Source organism: Triticum aestivum, chromosome 6A, assembly GCF_018294505.1.
Source record: "Triticum aestivum cultivar Chinese Spring chromosome 6A, IWGSC CS RefSeq v2.1, whole genome shotgun sequence".
Taxonomy (NCBI): Eukaryota; Viridiplantae; Streptophyta; class Magnoliopsida; order Poales; family Poaceae; genus Triticum; species Triticum aestivum.
Window position 1 is genome coordinate 26,195,773 of NC_057809.1, and position 7,917 is coordinate 26,203,689.

The following is a 7,917-nucleotide window of genomic DNA, read 5'->3' on the forward strand; positions in this document are numbered from 1 at the left end:
TTGATGATGCCTTGTTATGGAACATAAAAGTTCCAAAAAAGATCGATTGTATGTAAACTGAATGAGTGGAACTGGTATTACCCTTTAAAAACAAAGAAAATAAAAAAAATACTAAAATGAAATGATAAAAATTGCACACAATATACAAAAAAATAACACATTTTTAAAAATATGCAAGAATAATCATTTAATAGTGGAATCTTTGCAAAATATAAGTTTCACAAAAACAAAACTGTAATAATGAAAAAGAAAAAGAAAAAGACAAGATAAATGCAAAAATAATTAGAAAAAGAAAAGCAAAAGAAAAAAATTAGAGAGGGGAGGGCTGGGTCCCAGGAAATGACTAACCCAAATGTGTGGTCAGTCAAATATAGAACCCCAAAACAATTCACATAACAGACCAGGAAAAAAAAGGAGCACAAATCTCAAATCAGAAATCTATAAGCCAAAAAATTGACTCACCCAAAATCATTTTTTAGACGACTTACCTGAATATAACAGTTATGCGACTTACATAAGGCTAGAATGAACTTTATGAAATCATCGTTCCTTCTCATTTTGGAAATAAGTGTTACGTCACTTACAAGCAAGGAAACAATAGATGTGGAAGGATTATTCATGCATATATACTAGAGGCGAGAACCTAGCTAGCCTAGCAAATTCATGAGCAACAATGTTTGCTTCTCCCTCGAACTGAAGTTGTGGTAACTCGGTACACTCCCTTCGTCCCAAAATAAATGTCTTAACTTTAATCTAACTTTGCATTAAAGTTAATATAAAATTAAGACACTTATTTTGCGACTTTATACTAAATTAAGATACTTATTTTGAAACAGAGAAAATATAGGGTAACAGTCATCAAAGATCACTGTGTCCACAAAAACAAATCCAGCTCCGTCCTTCAACGTCGAGATTACATCTAAACTTATCTGAGTGACAATCAATCGAAGATTATGCACGGTCCAGCCCATGCTTCGTTGCTGGGACCTTGGCTAAGAGCAACTCTAGCAGACTTCGCATCTTGCCGGCCTGCAAAACGCGCTTGCAGTTCGCGCAAAACCGCTTTTCCGGGCTGGCACAGATGCAGACTTTCAAAGGGACCCGTAAAAAAGTATATTCGTGAAATATACCTTTTTACGGATCAGTTTTGCGGGGTCTGCTCTTTGCGCCGCTGCATCCCGCATATCATTGGCCCGCAAATATCAAATCCAACATAATTCAACAATCGAAGACAAACTGAATTATTCAAATAAAACATAATATAATAATCATCCGCATTACAAATAATTATTCAAATCACCGTAGCAAACTTAAATAATGCAATACAAACTTGTCATGAATACAAATACAAATGAATATAAAAATTAGTCACTGTCCAGCCCTTTGCCTATGGTGCTCAATGAGATCCTCCTGAAGTTGAAAGTGTGTGTCTGCATTTTCAATCTCCTTGTATGTTTGAAGAAAAGCTCTAATGCGGTTTGGGTCTCTAGCTGGTTTGACACGGCTACCCACATTGGCGTAAAAGAATTCTAAGTTCATTCCTCTCTCATCTTCAATAATCATATTGTGCAGGATAACACAACATGTCATGATGTTCTTCAAGGTTTTCTTATCCCAAAAACGAACAGGACCACGGACAATGGCAAACCTAGATTGCAAAACACCGAATGCTCTTTCAATGTCTTTTCGGGCTGCCTCTTGCACCCTTGCAAATTCACATTGTTTTTTTTTGTTTTGGGTTCTTTGATGCTCTTGACAAATGTGCACCAAGGAGGGTATATACCATCTGCAAGATAGTACCCCTTTGTGTATTCATGCCCATTGATAGTATAGTTGCAAGCAGGAGCATCACCACTAGCAAGCCTAGCAAACAAATGAGACCGTTGCAACACATTTGTTACAGCATATCTCTCTCAAGGTAGTTTTGGTGATTGATGACAACATGTTTGTGGACTAATCTTGTGCTTTGATTAATTCATAGATTCTCCCCTGGCACGAGATGCTTTCTTCCCCTCGGAGTGTATTTCAAGACGGTGTAGCTTTTTCGTTTCTTTCTCGGTGGACTAGTTGCGTAGAGGGCACCGTACTATCAAGAGGGGATCCGCTGGGGTATTGCATGGGTGGAATCATCACGTACACATCAGCTTCTCACCCTCCGAGCATTTCCTTTCCATTGAAGAGATCTCTCCTCTCTTCCTTGTCCTGTCTGGGTCAAAGCGGTAGTATCGCGCACCCAGCGGTAGTACCGCTGAGGAGCCAAGCGGCAATACCGCTCCACAGCGGTAGCACCGCCCATGGCTCCGCAGCAGTAGCACCGCTGGGGGCCTGGCACCTCCGCCTTGTCCTCAGCATCTTTTGATAGATTCCTTCTCTCTCGCGCGCCCCAGCGGTAGTACCGCACTGCCTGCGGTACTACGGCCGAAGGATCACAAGCGGCAGTACCGATCCACAGCAGTACTACCGCCCTTGACCCCACTGCCGTAGTACCGCTGGGCAGTCTGGCTCCTACCGCCTCGATTCGAGAGGTCTTTTTCTCGTGTCGGGTTTTGCGGCACTAGTCATGGTTGTAGAGGCGGTAGTACCGTTTCAGGAGCGGTAGTACCGCATTTGGGTCTTTTCCCTTCTAGTCTGCTCAGCGCGGCAGTACCGTTGTCCTGGCGGTAGTACCGCCCCCTCTCAGCGGTAGTACCGCCCTGTGCGGGGCTGGTTGGTGGGAGGCAACGGGATTGTTGCCCCCACTATAAAAGGGAGTCCCCTTCTTCCTTCTCACCTACCTCTTCCTTCTCCCAAGCTCCATTTATTGCTCAAGCTCCATTAAATACTCCAAGCTTCATTTTGCCCAATCTATCTCCTTAGCCAATCAAACTCGTTGATTTTTGCTCGGGAGTGGTTGAGAAGGCTTCGATCTACACTTCCACCAAGGGATTTTTGATTCCCCCACTCATCCCTAGCGGATCTTGTTACTCTTGGGTGTTTGAGCACCCTAGACGGTTGAGGTCACATCGGAGCCATATTCCATTGTGGTGAAGCTTCGTGGTCTTGTTGGGAGCCTCCGATTAAGTTGTGGAGATTGCCCTAACCTTGTTTGTAAAGGTTCGGTCGCCGCCTTCAAGGGCACCAATAGTGGAATCACGGCATCTCGCATTGTGTGAGGGTGTGAGGAGAATACGGTGGCCCTAGTGGCTTCTTGGGGAGCATTGTGCCTCCACACCGCTCCAACGGAGACGTACTTCCCCTCAAAAGGAAGGAACTTCGGTAACACATCCTCGTCTTCACCGGATCCACTCTTGGTTATCTCTTACCTTTACTTGTGCAAGCTCTTTAGTGTTTGTTCCCTTGCGTGCTTGTATGCTTGTTGTTATTGCATCATATAGGTTGCTCACCTAGTTGCACATCTAGACAACCTACTTTGATGCAAACTTTAATTTGGTAAAGAAAGGCTAAAAATTGGTAGTTGCCTATTCACCCCCCCCCCTCTAGTCAACCATATCGATCCTTTCAATTGGTATCAGAGCCTCGTCTCTTTATTAAGGACTTTACCGTCCAAAGAGTATGGTTGATACCGTAGACGGTGTGGAGGAACACTCCGGTGTGAATCCAATCTCGTCTACGGGAGATGGGGGAACTTCGGTCTCTCATGAGGAGTTCAATGTAGCCTTGAAGACATTGAAAACCTCCATGACGACCGAAGTTGAAAGCATGTTTACTAAATTTCTTGAGGGGCTTAAACTATCCACCGCACCGTTGAAAGTGGGTGATCCCGCCAACAAGGTGTCGGATGCTATCCCCGACAAGGGGGAAGCTAGTAGTGAAAAGGCTCCTTCTTCTAGTGGCAAGAATGGACCCGGCATCTTTGCCCATGTGGAACCACCACTTGTTTATGGTGGACCGGTTCCTTCCACTCATTTGAATCATGCCGGTCCTCCCCCCAAGATTGTGAAAAATGAGGATTTTGATTCTTGGGTTTACCGCTTTAAACGTCATTTAAATCATGTGAACACTAACCTTTGGAGAATCATTGAAGAAGGTTTCTATCCACATGATCCAAGCAACTTCACTCCTCGAGAAGCCGCGGACAATCAATTCAATGAGAATGCTCTCTTCATCATTCAAGATGCAATTCCACCCGAAGACCTACCTCATCTTCGTCCCTTTGCCTTGGCCAAAGATGCATGGCATTGTGTCGTGTGTCTCTACCGGGGAAGCGCAAGCATTCAACGCTCCAACTATGAAGTGGTACAAGATGAGGCCGATGAGTTTGCAATGAAGGAAGATGAAGAACCTCGTGAGCTTTATCGGAGAGTAACCAAACTCGCGGTCTCACTACGAGATCACGGGAGCAAGGACACGGATGACAATTGGATCAAGTGCAAATTCCTCAAGGCAATGATGCCCTACCACAAGGCCATGTCCTCCGTCATTCGTCAAAGACCAGACTTCCACACTTTGACCTCAAGCGAAGTGTTGGATGAGTTTGTGGCCATGAACATTTTGGACAAGACCGCCGACAATGCGGTGCTTCGTTCTCAACGGGAAAAGAAGCCTAACCTTGCTTTGAAGGCCAAGCTCACCGTGGAAGAAGAAGAGGAGGAAGAAGAGGAGAGCAACCCCGAAGATACGAAGTATGCATATCAGGAACACATGGCACTTGCTTCAAGGCAATTTTGGAGCAAGAAAAACTCGAGGCCCAACTTTAGCAAAAACAACTCGAGTGGCACAAGGGGCAAGCAACGTGTAAGGACTTGCTACAATTGCGGCAACGTGAGTCATTTCGTTGCGGAATGCCGGTATGAGAAGAGGGAAGACAATGGTGGCAAACTCATCCGAAAGGACAAAGGCCAAGTCGTTCCCCAACAAGAACAACTTCACCAAGAAGACTCCTCCCAAGGCTTTGGTTGTGCAGGAAGAGTACAATGAGGATGATGATGATGATGAAGATGATGAGTCGGTTGCCATGGCCTCCGTTGCCATTGCAACAACGTCACGGGTGTCTCTCTTCGACTCACCCAACGAGAGCACCACTGCCAAGTGCCTCATGGCTAAAGCCACCAACAAGGTAACCTCCAACATCAAAACTACCATCATTAATCATCCTTCCCAAACGGATAGCATTAATGAATTTGAGGGAGCTAATGTGGAGGCTAACGAGTTTGAGGCCTTTATGGGCAAACTCAAGGGAAAATCCAAGAAGCACTTTGTTGCTCTCTTGGAACAACTTGGTGAGGCCAATGACATGATCAAAGCTCACGAAGACACCATCTCTAAGATGGAAGGGCATAGTCATGACTATGCCGATGAGATTTCGGATCTTTCCAATACTCTTGAGGAAGAGCGTGGTCTTCGTTTGGCTCTTGAGGAGTCACACAACGTTGATCATGCTAAGTTAGAGAAAGATTATGATCATGCCCTCGTTGTTTCTCGTGTGCTAAATTCCGAGAAGGCCAAACTCGGGGTTGATCTTGCTAGACTCAAAGAGGAGTTTGATATACTTGACAAGGCCCACAAGGCCTTGAAGGGTATTCACGCTAGTCTCAAAGAGTCTCATGATCAACTCCAAGTGAAGCTAACTAAGGAGAAAGCAACTTTTCCTCATATGGTTTTAATTGATAATGCAAATGCTACTAATCCGTGTTGTGAGCATATGCATCTTGTTGAGGAAAATGCTAAGTTGAAAGAGCAACTTGAGAGAGGTCTTGCGAGTTGCATACAAGGCAAGAAGAACCTCAACGATCTCTTGATCAACCAAAAGGGAGGTGTGGCCAAGGAAGGGGTTGGGTACATGCCCGGCTCCAAGAACAAGAAGAAGAATGACAAGACCAAACGACCTCCTCCCCTCATGCAAACTTTTGTGAGGGAGGGAGAGAGTGTCCCCGAGGAGAAGAAGAAGAACAATGTCAAGAAGGGCAATGTCACCCCTCCCAACAAAGCCGGCGATTTTAATCCTTCTTATGTGTTATGCCGTGCTAGTGATGGGCATGTTTATGCCAAATTTGTTGGTTCTCTTCATGAGTACATTAAAGGGTCTATTTGGGTTCCTAAGACCCTTGTTACTAACATCAAAGGACCCATTACAAAATGGGTACCTAAAACCAAGCATTGATCTCTTGTAGGTGTTTGCTTCCGGTGGTGGATCATGGTTGCTCGATAGCGGAGCTACAAATCATATGACCGGAAGCAAGGACTTGGTGGTGGATGTGCACAAAGTTCCATCTATGCCCACCAATGCGAGTGGGGTGACGCCTCATCCTCTAAGGTATTGGGACTTGGCAAGGTGGTCATCTCTCATGATCTCACGATCGAGAAGGTCATGCTTGTTGAGTCCCTTGCATACAATTTACTTTCCATTCGTCAACTTGCAATCATGGGCTTTGCCACTTTCTTTGATATTGATACCGTGGCCCTCTTGTGGAGCAAGACTCTTAAAGTAGCTTTTGTTGGGCATGTCGAGAACGGTCTATATGTGATTAACTTTTCAGAGCGACCCACTAAGACCGCGACATGCCTAATGGCTAAAGTTGATGTGGGATGGCTTTGGCATTGCCGTTTAGCCCATGTCAATATGAGATCTTTGCAAAGTCTTCTCAAGGGGGGCCATGTCCGTGGACTAACGAATGTTAGTTTTGTTAAAGATCGTGCTTGGAGTGCCTGTATCGAAGGAAAGCTACATGAGAAGGCTCACCCTCCCACGACTATCATTTATTCAAAGAGGCCCTTGGAGCTCCTTCACATGGATCTTTTTGGGCCCCCATCCTTCGATAGTCTTGGAGGTAGAAAGTATTTCTTGGTGATTGTGGATGACTACTCAAGGTACATGTGGGTGTATTTCTTCAAGAGGAAGAGCGAGACCCAACAAACCGTCATTGACTTTGCAAATGAAGCACAACGTCAACACAATGCAAAGATCTTGACAATAAGAAGTGACAACGGCACCGAGTTCAAGAACTACACCTTGGATGAATTTCTTAGTGATGAGGGAATCAAGCACCAATATTCCGCACCATACACCCCTCAACAAAACGGTGTTGCAGAGAGGAAGAACCGGATGTTGATGGATGCGGCAAGGACCATGATGTCGGAGTTCAAATCTCCGTACAACTTTTGGGCCGAAGCCATCAACACCGCATGTCATGCATCCAATCGGCTCTACCTCCGCAAGGGCTTGAACAAGACTCCATATGAGATACTCATCGGTAACAAGCCCAACCTCAAGTACTTCCGGGTATTCGGGTGTAAGTGTTTCATTCTCAAGAAAGGTGTTCGCTTGTCTAAATTTGAGGCTAGAGCTTATGAGGGCATATTCGTTGGTTATGCTACAAACTCTCATGCTTGCCGTGTCCTCAATAAATCCACGGGACTTATTGATGAGACGTGTAACGTGGAGTTTGATGAGAATAACGGCTCCCAAGTGGAGCAAAGTGGCACTTGTGATGTAGGTGATGAAATTCCTCCTCAAGCCATAAGAAGAATGGGCGTTGGTTTCATCCTACCCACTGAGGAACCCCTTGTGGCCGAAGGAGAAGGAAAATGCTCCACTCAAGTGGAGCCATCACCAACCCAAGGCCCACACGCTTCCTAAGAACAAAGTGAAGGCCCTCAACCTCATGAACAAGACCAAGGGCAAGATCATACTCAAGACGGTGTTGACAGACCAAGTGATGCCCAAGGTCAAGTTCTCTCCCCCGAGCAAGTTCAAGATCAAGAACAAGTTCATGACGACGCTCAAGATGATCAAGTAACCGCTCCTCAACTCACCACCGAGGAAGAATTAGAGCGTCGTGCCGCCAAGGTTGCTTCCAAGCTCTCCACCAAGGATCATCTCATGACGAATGTGCTTGGAAGCTTAAGAAAGGGGGTAAGCACTCGTAGACAATTAGCAAATTATTGTGAGCATCACGCGTTTGTCTCTTGTGTGGAACC